Source organism: Neophocaena asiaeorientalis, unplaced genomic scaffold (assembly GCF_003031525.2).
Source record: "Neophocaena asiaeorientalis asiaeorientalis breed wild unplaced genomic scaffold, Neophocaena_asiaeorientalis_V1.1 scaffold421, whole genome shotgun sequence".
Lineage (NCBI taxonomy): Eukaryota > Metazoa > Chordata > Mammalia > Artiodactyla > Phocoenidae > Neophocaena > Neophocaena asiaeorientalis.
Window position 1 is genome coordinate 544,426 of NW_020173273.1, and position 21,871 is coordinate 566,296.

Below are 21,871 nucleotides of genomic sequence, written 5' to 3' on the forward strand. Positions count from 1 at the left end.
TTAAAAGATACATTTTGTGAAAATTCATCATTAGGCTTTCAAGCAAATCATGATTTTATTTAATGACAAGTATGTATTTTAATTTATAAAATAGTCCTTTGGCTTTAAGTTTAGAAAACTTTCAAAGCTATACAATGATGAAAGGGCATTGACAGTTGGCACACTTTAAAATTATCTTTAAATATTTATAAATCAACACTTAAAAGCTTGATAAATTATAGATTTACAAATATGTAACTCTTCACTTATCAACAGAAGTATAATTTTTTGTCAATTAAACAGGAGTTGTATTCTACCCTATATGCTTTATTAAAAGACTGATTTACTTTCTTTCAATTTCACTGCTAAGGGTTTTTTTTCTCCTTCTATAGACTTTTTAGTGCTATTGTCCAAAAAGGCAACAAGTAATGGAGGAAGACTTTTGTTGGGAGGGAACAGTGGGCAAGTCTGCCAGTTTCAACAAGAAATTCTGCCAATTTCAGCCATTGTTTGGCCATTTGGGGAAATGCTTCAACACTTTGTGTTAAAACACTGACCAGCCTTCTCATTTACCCCAGTTTGAAAGGTCATGCTTTGGAATTCAGTGAAACCTGAACACTAAATACATTACGGAAAGCATCTTTGTTAATTTATTTTCCTTTACAAAGACAGTGAAGGGGTAAATATTAGGTTGACCTAAGAATAATGAAATGCTAATTAGCTTCTGAATATTTTCTCTTTGGCAATGTATAGTGATTCTAACACCTTCAAAATTTCAGCTCTGACATCTACTGTGTACTGCATACAAAATCACAGAGTTACTAGTTTTCTGTGGGGACTGGTAGAAAGAAACATATTTATTCATTTAATCATTTATTAAGCAATCTTTAGCACCTACTAGTGCAGGCACTTATTTAGGTGCTTAGGATATATTAGTGAAAAAAAGAAATAGAAGTGCTTGTACTTGTAGAGCTTACATGTTAGTTGCATGGACAGAAAATAAATAAAAACAGAAAATATGTAAATTATAGTGGATGGTTTATTGCAAGGTGATTGGTGTTATAGGAAAAAGCAAGAACATGCTAAAATAGCTAAAGATGAGCAATAGGGTTGTGGTGGTATAGGTGTAGGTTTATCTTAAATAGTGATTAGTTTAGGCCCCATAGAAAAGTTTTTACTTGAGCAAAGACTACAGGGAGGAGAGGGACCTAGACATATGGATATCTGGGAGAAAAGCATTCTATGCTCATTAAAAGAGACTCAGATAAGTTTTAATCCCTTCTTAGATAATGTGTTGGCCTTCCCTTAAATTTATGCCAATTGATATCAGAAGTACTAGCAAGAAGTAAACTTGTCTGGAGGTGAAGGACTCAACAAAAGAAAGAAGAGCTACTAAAATCCGGAATCCAGGAACTACACGCCCACAAATAAGAACGATTAGCATTTTTTTTCATATTCAGGTGCTATAATGATGCATATGTGATTAAGAGTAAAGAAGACATAATAAACTTAGAAAGTTACTCAATTCATTCAAGTAAGTATTCCTTCACTTACTTCTATTATAATTTTGTATTAGTAAAGTAATATGATACACAATGATCTTTCTTTTATTTATATATTTATCATTTATTGGCCACCCCATGCAATTTTGCAGGATCTTAGTTCCCTGACCAGGGATTGAATCTGGGCCCACGGCAGTGAAAGCGCGAGTCCTAACCACTGGACCGCCAGGGAATTCCCTGATCTTTGTTTACTACAAATTTAATTCCAAGGAGTTAGTCAAATTGGAATTGATATACTGTGATAGCTCTCCAGATAGAAAAGCTTACACGTTGTATTTACAGACTGCTTCCTTTTTGTGATAATAAAATTATGCAGTTATGTGTGGAAGAAAAACATAGACCAAGATGTAGGACAATCCTTGAAGTCTTAATGATTTTGAGTAATTAGGAGCAGAGTGTTGTCTCAGTGTAAAAATCTAACTTTTTTTTTAGAGCACACGCTATGTCAAGACCTACATCATAGTTACACTTAACGAAACCCTCTGAAGACACACTGAGCTGGAGTCTCCTATTTCTAAGTTAGGATCCCATTGACTAGATTTATTTAGCTTATTCTAGCTTCTAGCTTCAGAAACTACATGTAACATTAAAAGTTTTTAACATGTAGTCTTTTATGGTATGTATGGTACTATAACTGAGAAAGTTGAGAATATGTAGTGTCTTATGGTACTAGAGTTGTGACAGTTACGAACTCAGTGAACTGTGAGCTTTCAGAGTTAATCTGAAACACATAATTAGTGGATTTTTGAAGGATTTTTTCTTTTTTAAAGATTCCTTCTTTTTTTTTTTAAATGGTACAGTTACTTTTTTTAATTTATTTATTTACTTTTGGCTGTGTTGGGTCTTCGTTTCTGTGCGAGGGCTTTCTCTAGTTGTGGCAAGCGGGGGCCACTATTCATCGCGGTGCGCAGGCCTCTCACTATCGTGGCGTCTCTTGTTGCAGAGCACAGGCTTCAGACACGCAGGCTCAGTAGTTGTGGCTCACGGGCCTAGTTGCTCCACGGCATGTGGGATCTTCCCAGACCAGGGCTCGAACCCGTGTTCCCTGCGTTAGCAGGCAGATTCTCAACCACTGCGCCACCAGAGTAGCCCTGAAAGATGTTTGAGTTATACAAAAACGCTAACATAAACTCTTTGGTTTTGGTATATTTATTTTGAAGGAAGTAGGCTGGAATCTGGTTCATTAAATATGGACATATATTAATTTTATGATCAAAAGACTTGGTAAGTCTTCTAATAATTTTTGAACTGATAACATGGAGCACAGTACAGGAAATCCTTTTGGAAAGTGTATAATTAAGGAAGTTAATTCATGTGAAGAATTCAATTAATTAAAATATTAAACAATATTTAGGAAAATCATTTATGGATTACATCCCTCTCAGTTTGCTCTAGACCTTAAAACTTGCTCATATCTCATTTGAAGACCTTCCTGTTCAAATTAATGAAACCAAACATTCTTCAAACTTTATTCTTAATGATATCACTTTCTTTAACCACATTCTTTTTGTCTAAAAAATGAACAATTTCTGCTACATGACCATGACATTTGTGGTGGATTTAGATGCAAGGAAATCTTTCTGTTAAAATTTAAAATGTCAAAGTTATATCAGAAGCAGTTGAAAAGAAATTTCAGAATATCGAAGCACATACAATTGTGAGCTAAGTAGAATCCATTATATTGTTCTTTATTTCAGTTTTTTTTTCTACTTTTAATCTATAATCCAAGGTTTCTTAAATATAATAAATATATGCAGAAAGTATCTGATTTATCAGGTTTTGTCATTTTAGAAACACCCTAGTTAAGGCATTCAGTCCTGATCTTGCAACAAAATGAAAAATCGAGTGGCAGCCAGCAGTATAGCTTAAGAGTTAATCAGCACTGTCTTACACCGCACTGAGGTGGAGCTGATGTTGTCCAGACCCGGGGTCTTACCTTTAACATCTTACATAGAGGCTGGCACATTGTGAGTGCTTTCTAAACTGAAGATCAGGCTGTTTAACCCTAGCACCCCTAAGATCAATGATGACATAGTCACTGGGTTAAACTACAACTGTTCTCTGACAAGATTAAATTCTGGTGTGAACAGAAATTTCCCCATATAAAATATATTGCAGTGAGAACATATTTTAACTTGATAAGAGGAAGAGCGAATCTGGAAGATCCTGTGTGTATGTTATCTTTTTTTAAAAAAGTGGAAACCTTATATCATTTCTCTTTACCCTCCCCCATTTATAATGTATTTTTATATTATAACATATATTATATTTCTTTTAAATATACCTTTAACATACATTTAAGCCCATATCAGACTGCCCTACCAACCCCCTAAAAAATGTCCTGAGTAACTAGAGAATATGAACCATGCTCATGGTTGGATGACAACATTAAGGTCTCAGTTCTTGTCAATTTAACTGGTGAATTCACTACAGTTCCAGTTATCATTCCAGAAGGAATTTTTGAAGAATTTCCCAAATCTAAAAATCTAAATAATTTTGGAGAAAAAAGAGTAAATATGGATGAATTCCCCTAACTAGTTATGATGGTTAATTTATGTTCTAACTTGGCTAGGCTATGGTGCCCAGTTGTTTGATCAAACAGTAGTCTAGATGCTGCTGTGAAGGTATTTTGTAGATGTGACTGACATCTACCATCAGACACTTTAAATAAAGGAGATGACCCTTGATAATGTGTGTGGGCCTCTTCCAATCGGTGGAAAGCTTTAAGATTAAACACTGAGGTTTCCCAATAAAGAAAGAATTTTTCTTCAAGATTTTTTCCCATGCTACTCTTGACTATCTGAGGCCAGAACGAAGCTGCTGAGTATTTGGTTTGGAGGAGAGTCCAAAGGTGTAGGTGTAGGTATAGAAACATCGTGAACGGAGAAGGGTACAGAGAGGAGATAGAAAATTACCAATTGCGGATTCTACCTACTGTGTAGTTTTTTCCTAGAGCCCTGCAGTATTGCCCTCTGGTTGATGGAGATAATCTTAAAAGCCATTTGTTTCTGATGTTCTTGTCTAGTTTTTGAGTTCATAGGTACTTATAAAGGTATCTGAAGTAACTGAAAAATATATACGTATAATTTACTTCATTCAGAAGAAAAATTGTCATTTGAATTAATTAGCAAGTTTCATAAATGAGATCCAAAAACTCTTAATGGATCCATCAAAAAGGGAGATCCCATGAAACTCATGCAACTGTATGCAAAATGTGAGTCCCTATGAATGTAGATTAGTTGGTTTTGTTCTGGAGAAAGAGTTTGTAGTTTTCATTATATTCTCAATATGGACCGTAATTCATAAAATATTCAAAAACAGATTTTTAGAATAAATTAGCTTAAACCAAAACTTAAATGAATGTTCACTATCCTATTGCACAAGTACTCTTTCATCCTATTTCTGAAATATAATACATAAGAAAATATAAGTGTCTACCATTAGGCAGTAGTAAGAAGGCCCTGTAATAAAGACATTTTTACAAAAAGAAAATAACCACCAAAAATTTGGAGCCCTACAATTGAAGTTTAATTTGATCATTCTAAATGTTCTTTAAATTTTGAGTTTCTACAGCTGTTATAAGTAGTCAAAACTAAAATTTCTTGACAAACATCTAAATTTATCTCTAATGTAACATATTCCACAAAATCCACATAACATAAATAAACTTACTTTTATTATCTTATGTTAGAAGAAATTGAGTTTAAATCTGGTGGATCATTATGCTTATTCAACTTTGTGCAACGTTAGTAATAAGAGATCTAATAATAGATAATATATAATAGTGCAACAAAATAGTTAGGATTCAGAGTCATGGTAGATGTACGTTAAAATCAGAGCTTTATCAATGATATCATTTGACTTTGGGAACGCCATGTACTTCATTGGGCATCATGTGTAAAAGAAAGAAAGAAACAATAATTTCTGTACAATATACCTTTACAATTCTTAGCATGAAGATACTTTTTAGGTGCTCAAGCTCTGTAGAAATGGTGATTAACAATGTCAGTTTTATTAGGTCTGGCACATATTATATGATGATGGCAAAGTGTGATCAGTCTAAAAACTGATTACAAATCACACTTGTTCACTCTCCTTGTCCTGTGAAGAAGTTGTATTCTAATTGTCTGTATGTTTATTGTTTGGAATGAGCTTTTGCATAGAGACAAGTTATGTCCTCAGTCTTGTTCACAAAAGATTTATGATGAGCACTAAAATGTGTTGAATACCTACTACGTGCCAAGTGCTGTGCTAAACATTTTCAATGTATTGTTTCTTGGATTCCTCACAAAACCTTATAAAGCAATGTGATTAATCACTTCCATTTTACAGAAGAGAAAGGGGAACTAAGAAGTGGTGAAGTTTGGGTTCATATGTGAATGACCTGAAGCCAAAGTCCATTAAGCTTCACTTCTCATATTTCATATGCACAGCTCATATTTCAGCTGTGGTATTGTAATTTTTTTCTTTTCATTTTTTTTGCAATTGATAAGAAAGCAGTGGGAAATAAAAACCTACTTAAAAATTAAACTTATGGACTAACCAGGAAACCCAAGATTATTTACTCTATCACTGTTTCAAAAGAATTTTAGTTCACTCTATATTTAACTTAAGGTTCCAGGAACAGCATCCCTTTGCAATAGGAATGATGAGATACCAGCCACCAATTGGAAAGGGAAGAAGAGTGGTTCAGAGCATGAGTCAGAATTTAAGTTCTGGTTTTGCCACTTGATAACCATATGACCTTTGGCACATTACTTAGGAGTTCTGTGCCTTGGTTTTGGAGTTTCTTACCTGCAAACAAAGATAATGATATTTGCTAGGGCTTTGGGGAAGATTAAATGGGTTTATACATGAGTAATTAATAATGTCCATAGCACAGGGCAAACCCTAAGAAATTAGCTAAATCAGGAGCAGCAAGCCACCCTTTAAAAGGGGGTTCTCTTGTATGAGTGCAGTGTGGACAAATTCACCCATGCTGACTTCTGGTGGGAATGCTGCAGCAGGGAAGGCAGACTCTACTGTTTGAGGCAGAAAAAAAAAAAAAAGTTTCTGTCCCTCAGGGATATTAAGATAGATGCATCCAATAATGCATCCTTCATCCAATAATTCATCCTTATCTAATAATGTCAAGGACCAAAAAGCAAAGCTGACAATAAATATATTTACCCAAGTAAACCTGACAATTCCAAGGTATTTTAGTTAGTTAACTGGGAGTTTAACGAAATTGTGTTTAACACATTTAAAATGTAGCAATATCCTTACTAAATGTGATATGATTGATGTCTAAAATTCCATTCCAGGGAATTGCTTCAAACAACAACTATATCTAAATTTCTAAAACACGAATCCATAAGTTATATTTTTTGCCTTAGCTAATAAAGTATATTGGCATGTCCTAAAAGAAAAGATTTAAAACCAAAAAAATTTCATTGAAAATAGATTTTTAAAGAAGGCATATGTTAATTGATTAATAAAATATTTAAGCATGTTACCCTGATATTAGATCTGCATTATTTAAGGAAAAACAAGTCTCCTATTTTGCCTCACATTTGAAAATAACAGAATTACGAAAAAAAATCAACAGTTTTGTATTGATGACATTCTTTTCCCATAGTTTTAATCCTCCTTATTTTCTGCTATAACATTACTTATTCTTCTCTAGTACTTACTGAAGTTCCAATTTTCCCTTCAAGTTATCCTTGGAAGGGAAGCAAAATTGAGGTTCATGCACAAATATCTGCATAATAATTGGTGTCAGGTTAACTAATGGTCATGGGTTCAAAATAATGCTCGTTTGTAAAATGTATGAAATCAGTGCTTGGATATAAGACAAATTTATCTTAGTTTTGATTGATAAAACCAAGCTTATGTGTTCATGAATATGCTAATGACCCCCCAGCTGACTAAGCTGGAAGGAGAGGGGCACCTTGTAAACCAGCTAGCCGCTATTTCACTATATCACTGCTATTTAATATACCAAATGACATGCTCACAAGTCACTATGGTTTTATGAGAAGCACAATTGAGTTCAGGTTAACCTAAACCTAAATAGAGAAATAATGACAGATTTATACAAAAGTTTATGCCATATTAACATTTTTTTATCTAAAAAATATGTTCCATGTTAAAAGGAATAAGATTTCACTAAAAATTGGGCTCCATCCAACAACTTCAAGTATAAAGCAATAGCCTCAATACCACAGGGTTGGTTTGGTTAATTGTTTATTTAGATTTATATTGGGTTGAGCTGAGTTTTTGTCCCTTTAATTGGTAGTAAGGTAGGAAACATATGATGCATTTAATTAAACCAGGAAGGAAGAAAAAGATTAAAACTTGTTTTATGTTTAAAAGTACGTACACTCTTTTGACCATTTTTGCAAATGACAATATATTGTATTTGTTTTGTATAATACTGTTTCTTTTAAGTAAACTAATTTAAAGGAAAAAGAGGAAGAAACATGTTCTAGGAAAGTATTTGCAACTTATCATCTGATAATAATTCTGGTAACCTAATAAACATAGACTCTAACTCAGTTCACAGCCAGTGATTCCATTTTATTTTTTAACATTAAGAAGACTTTTATTGGATCTTTAAAATCCATTTCTTCATTTTTTTGTAAATAACATTAAATTGAAAAAGTAACTTGATTTTAAGTTTACTCAAATATGGAAAAATACAGATTATTTGATCTAATCTGATTTAATGAACAATATTATAATCCAAATTAGACATGAGAAAATAATAATCTGGATTTATTGAGGACAAAAAGTTTAAATTATTTAAATGGGAATGGCAATAGGATGTATAAAATATATTTCCTATTATTTAAATGGGTTTTGGTGATTTAATTATCATACATCTAATCATATGCTCTTTTTTCTTAAATCACACTAGTTCAATATTTATATTCCAAAGTTTACAATTAAATGTATTCTATATTATTTTTTCAATTTTACACTAATTAAGGCTGTATACCTTCAAAATTATAAACCAACTTATAAGTAGATAAACTAAAATTAAGGTGTGAAAACTATCCAGTTACTTTGAGTTGCATAACTACTATTGATGAAAGAATTTGGGCAGGTGTGATCGTCCATGTGAATAAATGGGAAAATGATCGAGATATCTGGTTAGCATATAGACCTTGTGTTTCTGGTTAAGTATTTGTTTTCCACCTAATAGCATCAGAACATTTTCTGATATTAAATGAGAGAATTTCTTAAATTTAATAGTGCAGCATGGTAATAGTACTTTGGTAGAAAAAGAGAGATTTCCTAAGAAATTATAAACATTTATATAGTGCATCCATGAACTTCAAAACCAGACACAGACAAATCTTTTAAATAGGTGTGTACTGATTTTCCATCTTACGTATATTCTCTGATAGTCTAAGTCAAGAACCAAGAGATACTACAAGTCAAGAACTAAGAGATACTACACTCTTTGAGTGTCGTCTTTAACACTGTTGCAATGATGTATCTTATGTTTATGGTTTAAAAGCTTCTCTGAATCCTAAATAAAGATAAGGAATAAAGCCAAAGACTCAAATAATGTCCTTTAAATATATTTGTTTTCTGAAATGTTGACACCATTATCATGGTATCTCTAAAAACAATTATTTTTTCAAGCTGTGTTCAAAGTCATACATAGAGTATGACATAAGTTTTGTTTAGTGAATGCATATTCAGATCTTTAAAAAGTTTATTTTAATTGTTCTATAGCAGTCTCTAAGGCAATTCTTAAAAATTAAGTAACTATCAATTTTTAACCATGGAACTAAAGGTTGAAAACAAAATAGTGTTATAATGGTTACAAATATCTAAATTAGAAATATGTAATAATACTATAAACTGAATTCTGATTAGTTTTTTTGTGTTTATCAAAGAATTTTTCCACATTAACATAAAGCTTATAAGGTAAACTTTTGTCTTAATATTATTTTGAATTTTTTACTGAAGTAAATATCTGTTATGCATAAAATAATGATAAAATATGTACAGGTTAATGTGACGGTTCTCACAGTATACTAGGGTGTTGACTCCATTTAAACTTCAGTATGTCCTAGGCATCACCAATGAGTAAAGTACATATACCTCGGCCATTCATTTAACATAGTTTTTAAAATTACAGACCCAGTTCTAATTTCTATTTAATTTTTTGTTATTCTTTTTTTTCAAAGTGAATGAATACTCTTATATATTCTAAAAATTTACATATTTTAACTAACAAAATAATATTTTGGCATATGCCAAGATATACCGGGGAAAAAAGAACTTTTAGCAATAACCAAAAGCATATTCTTAAAGATATCTAAATATTGCAGGTAAACATAGTTTTGCTCACATTACCCATGTGATTTCTCAATTCTGTATTTTTATCTTACATATTTAGAACTGTAATTAGATTCTGTGTATTGATTTTATGATCCTACAGGGTAATATCATCCAGAAAAGTAAATTAATTCTTAATGGCTGAAAGCATGCATTGATGCTCTGATACTCTCTTACCATTAAAGAAAGCAAACTGTAGAATTTAATAATATGAATTCTTATTTCAAACTTTCAATTATTTTCTCAAATAATAAACCTTTGCCAAATGACCCTCAATATTCGTTGCCTAGTGTTTTTCCACAGTATTTTTTGAAAATAAAGATTATAAACCATACTATAAGAATAGTTACAAAAAATAAATTAAATTATTTTAATAATTTAAAGAAAATTATGGGGTTTTGGCTAGCAATTAAATAAAGATTAGAGAATTTGAGGGAGTTCCTTATTATAAAATACAATATTAATGTAATACCTCCTTGTAAGAAAATCATCTAAATTAAAAACAGTGTTATTTTAATTTTTGTTACTAACCCATGGCATTGGGTTAGGCATTTAATGTGTTCTTTCCATTTCTTCCCCTAATTATCTAATGGCTATTTACAAAGTCACATTCTAAAAGCACTATCCATTTCCACAAATGTGTCAGGGAACTCAGTACAATTAATGAATGACAGGAGATAGGAAACCAGCCATAATATTTTTAAAGAATCACAAAAATAAGACTTAATTGAACTTTCCATTATTTGGAGAAATTTGTGGGAAAACTGAGTAGAAAATTATGAAGGAATTACTCAGAATGTGTTGGTAGTCCACCGTTAATGTGCCAGATTATGGGTGATTAAGTACAGGATTTCTCCACTGAAGGATATTTTGCAGATTATAATTTCACTTAGGTAAGAAAATATGTCAAAATTATGTCAATTAATATAATTTGAACCCAAATCTGACATCTAATTTTTCTTAGCAACAAATTTGTCATGTCTCTATACCAACAACTTATTAAGTAGATACTAGTTTCTTAAATTGTCCAGGACGGTCTGTACTGTTGAAAGAAGCATTAACAGATGATTCATCTCAACATTTCAGTAAGTTTTATCCTGGAAATTCTTTTTTTAATACACACTTTAATTTCCCTGTTTAATTATCTGATATATCTATTTGGGAAGTATTTTGTTACTTTTCTTTACCCACGGTTATCTCAGTATCACACCCTCCCCGAAAAAGTTTGCAGAGGGATACCAGACAAATGGAAGTAACACATTCTATTAGCTTAAGAGCTTTGAAATTAGAGTTAATATAGAAATATCAACATTTTCTCAACCCTAGTTGTTTTTTTCCTTTGTTGCCCACCCCATGATCCAATACAGCGGAAACAGTTCAGAGTTAGTAAAAGAGAGACTTAGACACATCTGGCAACAGCGAACAATGAAAATTCCATTAGTTCAATAGTTAGAGATGTATGTGTAAATAGGCGTGAGTGGCAAATAGAAGACAAATATAATAAATCCAAAATGATTCCTTTTCTTTTAATTCTCCATCGTGTTCAACTACAGAGTGAGACTCCGAGACCCCCATAAGTAGTTATTCTTTCACCCCCTTTTTAGAATACTGATTATATGGAAAGTTTAAAGACTCTTCCTGGGGGAAAAATGTTTTCCAGCTGTCAAAATTTAAGCTTAGCTAATAGTAGAGCTAATTTTAAAAAGCATTGTTCCCTGATTAAGATATTTGTTCAAAAGTATGCCTTTTAATCCATTTAGATGTTTTATTACTTCCTAAATTTATTTTTCTAGGATATCACTGTACATAATATTATCTAGTAGTAATAGGTATTGTGTACATCTTGGGGAGATATACTCTCATTTTTCTAACATGTGAAATAAATGAGAATTGTTTCAACATAATTCCAATGTCACTAACTAAATTCTATAGTAGAAACATTGTCAAACTACATGAGAATACGACTCCGAATAAATATATTTATTTTGAATAATGCACTTACCCAGCACAGCTCCTAAGGAAATTCTTGGTGAAATATTCTTAGAATGGAATTTGATTTTCTGAGATTCCGCAGAAGAAATGTACCCCCAGACAAGGTGCGGAAGGGTGAAAGCTTTGCAGTGTAACCCTGCAGGCAGGGTGAGGTCCAGTTAGCAGAGCTTGATGATCTAAAGCAGGAGGTGACACTCTCTGCTGGAGAGAGAGGGTTGTTCTGAGTAGATTGGAAGGGTTGTCACATTGTATGTGCTCAGCAGCAGAAGGGAAACATCAGAGCTTCCTGTTACATCACTCTGACCCCGCCTGCAGTTAGTGTTAGGTTACTTTCTTTCTCAAATGGCATACCCCAGGAAAGCAGCACTCCTTTTTTTATTCTGAGACAAGAGCAAGAAGCAGCCTGAACAGACAGAGATCATATGCTGTATGAATACATTGTTAGCAGCAAAAGCTGGCTGGATTTCACCTTGACTGAGTTCTGTTAGAACTTGTCAAACAGAGATGCCTATGATTTGAAGGAAATCTGAACATAGTATTCTGCTCAAAGAATTAAAGGAATTAAGAAGTGTGTGCGTGTGTGTGTGTGTGTGTGTGTGTGTGTGTGTGTGTTGAATTATACTTTACAAAGCATCAAGGGAATTTTTTAATCTAACATGTCTTTCTTCATAAAGGAACACAGAAAAGTAATAACTATTTTTCCCTCATAATTAGTTCTGTGATCTAACTCTTGTTAATTTGGATCTCTGATAATCAGAGCTATTCCCTGATCAGTTTTCCACAATTAAATGATGAAACTCTATCCTGTAGGTTTTTGAACATTTTTTTTATTTTGTTCATGACATAGATATGTGTGTATGTGTCATAACCAAACCCATTGTGTGTGTATGTGTTGTGTGTGTATACATATACATACATAATTATTTTTCATTATATATAAATATATATCTTAGAGAAAATAACCTTTTGAGAATGTGTTTATACATTTAAAATAATTGCACATATTTAAAAATATTTGACTTGTTATCACCTATGAAATAAAAGAGTAATTAATACCACTACACTTATACCTCAAAATAGCCTTAACAAAAATGCCAATAATTTGTAGACTTAAATTATGAAACAAGGTAAAATATGAAACATACTTTAATGTTTTCGAAAAAGTTTTGCCTCAAAACGTAAGTTTATTCTAAATGTGTTTAATAAATCATTGGAAGTTATCAGGGGAGAAAGTTTTAAATTTGAAATGAACTTTTTTTTTGACAATATGGTGTATGTGTCAGATAAAACAATAATAATTTCTGAAATCTAAATAGCACTAAAAGTCACTTATCTGGGCATCAATTTTCTATCTGTAAACTAGAAGAGATGTATCAAAGAATATCTAAAATCCATACATTTTTAACACTTTCAGTCAACAAATTAGGTAACATTTAGAAATACATATGATATGATGATGATTACTCAATTCTTAGTAAATCTGAAATCAGAGGCAATGAGATATTGGTGTGTTACTGCAATTCCAGAACAAAATGAGATTCTCATATTCCTTGTAGAATAACAAAGGAGGACCAGGCAACATAAATCAAAGAGAATTCACGTATTTTAAACGGTATGTTCCTGCTGACACTTTTATTACTTGGAAGAAACTTATTATAGAATTGTTGATCTTAAGATCCAGAGGATCAAGGTTGATAAAAATAAATACATATAAAAATTGGATACATACTAATCTCTATCAAATTATAGTTATAAAGCTTGTAAGAAACTAACTTATACCTATTTGGTTATTGAGAAATAGAAAATAACCATAGGTTGCAAGTTTACAGAATATTGTCATTTCCAGTTAGGACTAGGTTTTGCTTTGCTTTGGGAGGCTGCTGAGATGTACTTCATTTGGAGTTATTTCTTTCAGCCCATGAGAAGAAAAGTCAATGTTGCAGATTATGACCAACTCCACAAACAGTGGTTCTTTAATCAGAATACTGACATGGATATTGCCAGGTGAAAGCTTTACTGAATTCTGCTGTGGAGTGAATACACTAAGGGAACCACTAAGAAGAAATACAAAGCACTGGGATTGGACCAAGAGACATGAGATTCCAGTACTGGTTCTGATACTTTCTAGTGTGACCTTTGACAAAACATTTTACATGTTGCTGTTCCCATCTTAAAATTCAAAGCAGAATCAAATACTAGAATTTAATATGTGCCTGAATGATTACTGTCCATGTCTTCTGATCTCTCATGCTTGGTATATCATCTGACTCCTAGTAAGAGATCAAAATATAGCTTTTGAATTTAAGTTATAAAAAACTAAAACTTTTGCCAATAAGTTTGCAAAAGTACTAATATTTTTTCTTCAAGAGTCATTGATTTCATTTGCCCAACACTAGTAAAGTCTAGGGAATAAAAAAATCTGTGCTTTGGACTTATGTCCTAAGAATCTGAAACCAATCCTGTTTCTCCTCTACTATACATCCTCTTTCTCCTTTACTAATACTACACTAAATGGGAAGGCTAATAGAGGCTATAGTATTTATATTTAAATTAATGTTCAGGCACATGGTTATACTCCATGAAGTCCCTTGGATAATTTTTATTACTTATCATTTAAAAGCCTTATTTAGAAATAACAGGCAAACTGCATCCCACTAATCAGATTCTAAATTGCCATTTTATAAACTCCAGATGAAATAAATGGCATGAGGACTTTCAGGGAGCCACTCTGGATATGAAGGGACAGGTGAAAAGATGGATCTCAACACTGAAACATGACAACAGATATTTGGAAAAAATGCAGTAGAACAAAGTGAAAGCATTTCAATAATCATTGAGGTGATTCTTAACCAGTGAGGCATTAATCAATATATTAATTTAGCCTTATGTATTTTATTTATAAAATAATTTTTTTCCAGAACAGATGATTAAAGACACTTACACTCATTTAATAAGTGATCAAACCTATATTTTGAGCTAGATACTGTACTAGCTGTGTTGGGGAATTAAGAAAAGAATAGGATGTATTCTGTTATCTAGTTGTTTATAGCATAGATTGACTAGCACATGAGGAATCAAGTGCCAAATTCTCTGCAATTAACAACTAATGTTGCAAACGCAGAGTCTAGATGTAACCATGCAGGACACTGTCAATAAGGTTTTCTATAGAACTCAGGAATGATGTACAATGCAGAATGAAATATATGATAATAATTAGTCATGCTTGCCCATTTCAGAATCCTAGACACAGATTTGTGCCTACATTTGTGGTCCCATGTAAGGCACATGAGAGCCGTAGTCCACCAGTAATGAGCACCAATTACCATGTGAAATGCACTTTGACTAACACTCAGGAGGAGGCTATCTCAAAATATCTGGATTACTGTTTATATTATTTGACTAACTTAGTCAAATTAGACCATAAATGTGGTTTGGGTTGAACTGACCACTTATTTTGAATTCGTGTGGCTACTGCCTTGGAGCATAGTTCTACCACAAACAAAACAAAACAAAACAAAACAAAACACTTTTAAATGAAACATATTATGAACAGACTGTCCTTGGTGAGAGTGCAAGAAAGAACTTTAAAAATTATTTCTATGAAGTTTTTCAGGTATTATGTTGTGAATTAATAATTCCTCTGTGTTCTCAACTGTCGGAAAGTCATTACTTATACTCAGAAAATGTATGCATCAACAAAATTATGTATACCATGCATTGTTTAAAATGAACCAATAATTTGGGGAGAAACACACAATTTTTATAATCTTTAAATCAAAAAAATCCTAGTAAGGAAGTCGACCTGACCTTCTATTATTTTACTTAAATTGCTTAGCATATTTAAAGTTATTTTATTACTAAATGAATTGCATTTAGTAGAAGGACCCAGATCTGATGGCTGAGCCATTGAAAGTGAATATGCTGTTTTCCATTATTAAAACCAAAGGGCTGATTTCACTCTAATTATACACATAATTTATCATTTCAAGGAGATCTTGATGTTGTTTTTAAAATATTTACTATAAATACAAATTTGAAAAGAACAGAAAACTTTAAATTTGAAGTGAGTACCATGACATCAGGTCCCTATATGGATAAATAAAATTATTTTACTAGTTTATATAGAGTATTTCTTTCAGTATTTTATAATGTGTTTCCCCAAGAAAGTCAAACAACATATCAGTAACAATTGGCTACAAACCTGCCTGTTCTTTTCATTGATTCTTATGATGTTCTGATGGATTTGGATCTTCTAAGGAACTCAGTATTTTCTTATAGATATTAATGAGTGTTTGAGCCTCTCCTCCTCCAAAAGGGCTAACTGTTGCTAGAATTAAAAGCTAAGACTGGCAAATGAGATATGTCATGGGCTAATTAAAAATTAATTTTAAAATACAATAAAATTATAAATGCTCACAAAATGAACTTCCTGAGGATGAAGTCCCCTAAGCAGGGTGATCATGTGCCCCAGTTTGCTAGGGCAGTTCCAGTTTATATATTTATATTCAAAAGTGTCCTGGTTTGGATGAAAAATTATATATGGTCACCCTAGCTATACTTATCCATATTGCACTGACAAATGGTACATAAATACTGAGAGTGAGTAATTCATCTGGGAAACTAGAATCGCTTTTCCCAGAAGAGTTTAAAATAGTTCTTATTTCTAGGATAGTATTAGTTGGCATTGAAAAAGATGCCCTTTTCATCGCTGGATATGTATTGTGAACTTATTCTGAAATGCTTCTTATTTGCTGAATATCCATCTTCATTGTGAAAATAAATGGTTTATTTAATTTTGTGTTTATGCATGTTGACCTAAGCAACATTTGATTAAGTGACCACATCTTACATTTTGCTTAAAAAATTAATTATTAAGTTCTAAGAATGCCAAATAGTATGAATGTTTTCCCAGTACAGACTATTTTATTCAGCTATTGTCATATTTATATAACTTGTAAAATTATTAGCAATTTATATTTTCTTTTCAATAATTTATTTGTGTCTAACATCACTCTATCATACACAGTGAAAGCTTTTAAATATAAAGCAGTGTGGAACTATATATAATGCATATATTAAAGAATAATGCAATGTATTTGCCTAAGAATTCTTAACACCTTTGAGAAAGTATTTTTTTTTAATACTTAGCTTTGAGGAGTTGCGTATCTACAGTCTCATCCTGCCATCTAGTGTTAAACATTCTCAAATTGCCAAAGTTGCTCTCTTAAGTGAAATAATAATGGAATTCTGTCCTTTTTTCTTTAAATAAAAATCCCAATAGCTAGGGAAGATTTCTAAGAAAACAATCTGATGCACATGATGACTAGAGTTATAGTGGGCATGTACTTATTGTAGCTATACAATTAAAATATCCTTTTATATACAGCAAAAAGAATATGTACTTCATACAGTATTTAGATGCAAAGGCAAACAATCATTAAATATGAAAACATGAGTGAAACATTACAAATTAAAATGACATACCACCTTTTTTCTTCCAATGAATGTACATATCACACATATGTAACATACATACATTTAAATATTTGAAATGATCTAAAGCAGGACAACTCTGAAGCCTATGGCTACGTTAAAGTGGATTAACTCCTACATATCTGATCAGGAATACAAATCAGATTTTCAAAAGCTCACAACAGAGTGAAAAGTGTCTTTCACATCTGACAAACAAGGACCTCACTGTATTCAAGCATGAAAAATATTTGTTTTACCACTATGTGTTAGGAAAAAAATATCAATGATTAATTGGTTATAATCCTGCCAGTCTGGCTTAATACAGCTGATATTTGAGAGACAGTATTTGGGGGCATATTAATTCCCCCTGAAATCTACCTTTCTAAATAGTTGTATCATCAGAAAGCAAGGTTTCTGAACTAGAGCCATCCATTGGATGTTAACTGATCATCATATTAATTGATCATCTGCCATGTACCAAGCATTTGGATAGATACTGGGAGTACAAAGTTGGATAATAGGGACATGGTCCCTGCTCTCAAGGAATTTAGCTTCTATCCTCAGGTAGACATTTAGGGAAATACACTTACTTTTACTCATATTGCTCAAATATTCCAATTGCTTAAAAGCAATATGTTCAATGACTGAAACACATCAGGACTGAGTGGATAGGAAGGTAGGATGGAGGGAGGACATACTTCTTGCAGAAGAGCATTTTCTCTGAAGGGAATAATTACTCTGGAACCTAAAAGTCAAGAAATATGAGGTATTCCATGCATTAGAAAGGAGTCTGTTCTCCATAGGGCCCAGAAGCAGAGATTGAGAGTAGGATTTAGGTTCCCACAGTTTACTGAAGGAGTGCTCTTTAGACTTTAGGAGAAAGCATTAAGGGAGGGAATGAAGCAGGACTGGAAGAAGAATGAGGTGAGCAAGCATGCGGTCTCAGGTAAAATCTGGATTTGGCCTAATGCATAAGGCTAGGGCTCTGGAGTATAAATTGCCTGTCAGATTTGTCCTCCCCTGCTGCACAGGAGTCTGTCTTTTCATAGCTTCTTCTTAGTCAGTCCTCGTGTGAAGCGCTCTGGGAGAGGGAAACAACTTCTAGGGAAAGTAACTACTATCAGCTGAGGACAATTGGCAGAAGGACGCAGCTGGGAACTATTAGCAGCCAGTTCTCCCAGCAACAGGGAGGTGAGTGCACCAGCTCAGTACGGGTGGTAAACCAAAACAAAGCTGACTCGGAATACTACTGCAAGTAAGCAAAACCTGTTCAAGCGCTGCACCTCCATTGTTCCTAGAGTCTGGAGATCAGTGAGCAAGAAGAGAGTTCCAGGTGAGTATATCAGAACATAGTAAGTAGGGCCATGTAGGTTGTGATAAGGAATTTGTGTTTTAATCTATTTGCATGGTCATGCACTCCAAATCAAGTTTTATGCTTTATTCTGTGAGTCTGGGTGGGACTGGGGTGGTGGGGGTGGCGTGAGTAGGCAAGTACAAAACCTTTCCCTGGGAAATGTTTCTATGTCTTTCTGCAAAGTTATTAGGGAGTTAATGTCTGCAATGTCAACCATGGTCCCTTATATATGGTATCCTTAAAATGCATTTCTCATGGTATTTGTGACTATTCAGAAAAAAAAATACTATGGTTGGAGGACCCTCTTTTTTTGGATTAGTTGTAAGGAAGCATAAAAAATAGATTCAAATTTTAGTTGTATTAATTAGTGTATCTTTAAGTACTTAATATCTAGCAGTGCTTCTGTGGTCTCTGCTCTGTTTTAGGGGAAGTTGAGGAAGAAGAGTAGCATTGTTGATGACTGGCGTTTTTCCAGAAATATGCTGTATGCTTTAGACATTTTCTTTAACTCTGAATAAGATTTTATTTTCACTTTTCAGGTGAGGAAATAGAATCTTAGTAAGTTTACACAACTGGATAAATTGGTAGAACTGGAACTTGAAGCTTAAGTTGTTTAGTTTTCAAACCAGTCCTCCTTCTTCGTGACATTATGAGTAAAGTATTTAATCTGGCAAACTACTTCAGATATTTTTGGGATAAAACTATGGAATATAATTCAAGTGATATTAGCTACTGGAGTTTCAGTTACATGATTCTGCACTGAGAAAAAGAAAATAATGAGTAGTAGCAATATAGGAAAACACAGAACAGCGTTCAGAAAGTTTGCATTAAAGCATCACCAGACGCAGATGTAGAGAATGGACTTGAGGACACGGGGAGGGGGAAGGGTAAGCTGGGACGAAGTGAGAGAGTGGCATGGGCATATATACACTACCAAATGTAAAATAGCTAGCGGGAAGCAGCTGCATAGCACAGGGATATCAGCTCGGTGCTTTGTGACCACCTAGAGGGGTGGGATAAGGAGGATGAGAGGAAAATGCAAGAGGGAGGAGATATGGGGATGTATGTATACGTATAGCTGATTCACTTTGTGATACAGCAGAAACTAACACACCATTGTAAAGTAATTATACTCCAATAAAGATGTTTAAAAAAAAAAAAGCATCACCACTAGCTTGGCTATTTTTCTATTCAAATATATTTATAATCTGGTTTCTATCCAAAGCACACATTTCCAATATTACTCATATATGAATAATAGTATAAGTTTCTGAATATTTGGAAGGATGACACAAGGAATAATGGTGATCATTTTTTAAACTTAAAATTTCTTAGAAACATAAGATATAGTTAAATACTTTAATATGAGTTTTACATAGGTTCATTATAAAAATAAAAACATTCACTGCTTTTTACCCCTTTTACCCATGTTCCATATTAAAAATTTTATAGCACCTCTTAGGCAATTATCTCAAAAACAAATTATTAAAATTTTCTAAAATTCTAAATATAAAATTTTTCTTCATTAATCTTGTTAACAGTAAAACTACTTAATCTCATTTCTCATTTTATGAAATTGTTACTTTAGCAAACAAAATTTACCTAAAATTTCCTACTCTAACTTTTAATTGCCTAATTTATTTGAATAATTCTTACAGATCAAACTATATTTTAAAACTTTGGGAAATAATAAATATTCAACACATTTTAATATCAATAGCTATCATCTTATGGATACTTACAATGCAGCAAACACTGTGCTAAATACTTTCCATGTGTGCTCTCATTTACCCTCATAATCATTTCACAGGCAAAGAAGAGAGAGTCAGGCTTATTGAGTACAAATCCAAATTGGTTTGAATCCAAATCCTATGCTGTTTATTATTGCATTTGATTTGGTGTTTTATGTTTTTCTTCTACAATACTTAAAATATTCTTCATTTGTGTCTGACAGTTTACTGGCAGCCAGTAGATAAAGAGAAACTGTGGGATTTACTGGATTTTAAAGATTTTCTTCCCAATTAAATGATGGTATGTATGTGTGTGTAGCTTGTGAAGGAGAAAAATAAAGAGAATATGCAAAAGGTTGAATAAAATTTTTCCTAACGTATACTTAGCTTTATAATTCCACAAACTTTCTCATTGAACAGTGGCAGATATTTTGAGAAAAAAAATGCTAATTGTTTATTTCTTCATCTCTGGAGTAGAAACTTCTTGGCAAGATGGATCATTTAGGTAGCTCACAGCTGTTTGCATTTTGAAACTCTCTGGAAATCTCCCTAGAGTGATTTACAAATTTTGTAGAACATTCTGTTGAGAATAGGGAATACGTTAAAAAAAAATTGACTTTTGAAGGTCAAAATTCTTGCTTTCTGATTCCAAAAATTGACTTAAGAAGGAAGTATTGAAAGTTTCCTCTGACTTCTAACTTGAGAGCACCTGCAGCTTAAGAAAGAGAGGTCAGTAAATTGGAATTACACTCTTTATGAAAATACAGATTAAATATGGATTAAAACCCCAAAGACACTCAGGTTCATAACTGACTTAGCTGATATTATCTCATGATAAATGAAGAAGAGCAAATTATCAGTAGTGTTGACAGAAATGGCTTAATTTTGGTTCAATTGAATTTGCTTAAAACTTATTAGTTAGAATAAATTGTAGATTGAAATAAAATATTTTGGTACTTGAAATAATTTACGCTTCACTAAATTTTGCTAGCTCTTTCAAGAATTATTACAAAAAGAGATTACATACTTTATCATAAGCAAAAGCCAAATGTTAAGGCATTCAGAATCTTCCAAAGTGAGTGGGCCCCCTGTAAAGTAGTAACTTGGAAGCTTGTCATAAAAAACTTCTGTTGTTTATGGACTAATCAGGCACTGAAAAAGAAAATCTGTTGCAGGTGTAGTCAGTTTACATAAGGCAAGCTGCATCCACATAGGCTAGTTTTGGAGGAATATAGCAGACCACTGAAAATGACTTCCTTAATCTACGTGGAATGTGGTTATTACCAACAGAAGAGCCTGGCCAGTGTTGACTTTTGTTTTTTAGTCACAGAACATCTTCACATTTGTTTTGGCTTACCATGTATCGGTGTTGGGGGCTTTAAAATAGAGAACATTTTTATAAAATTCTAAAATGCCAAACTGGAAGAATTTTTATAAGCAGTCAAGTC

General features: G+C 32.7%; 1 protein-coding gene across 4 annotated transcripts in view; it reads right to left on the minus strand.

The window, feature by feature from the left end:
• The window catches only part of CALCRL (calcitonin receptor like receptor), a 104,366-nt gene extending 92,298 nt beyond the window's left edge, over nt 1-12,068 (minus strand). For all 4 annotated transcript variants that reach the window (XM_024746067.1, XM_024746068.1, XM_024746070.1 and 1 more), the window contains exon 1: nt 11,878-12,068. The gene's annotated coding sequence lies outside the window, so the exon portion shown is untranslated. The remainder of the gene's footprint in view (nt 1-11,877) is intronic.
• Between the last annotated feature and the right edge of the window lie 9,803 nt (nt 12,069-21,871).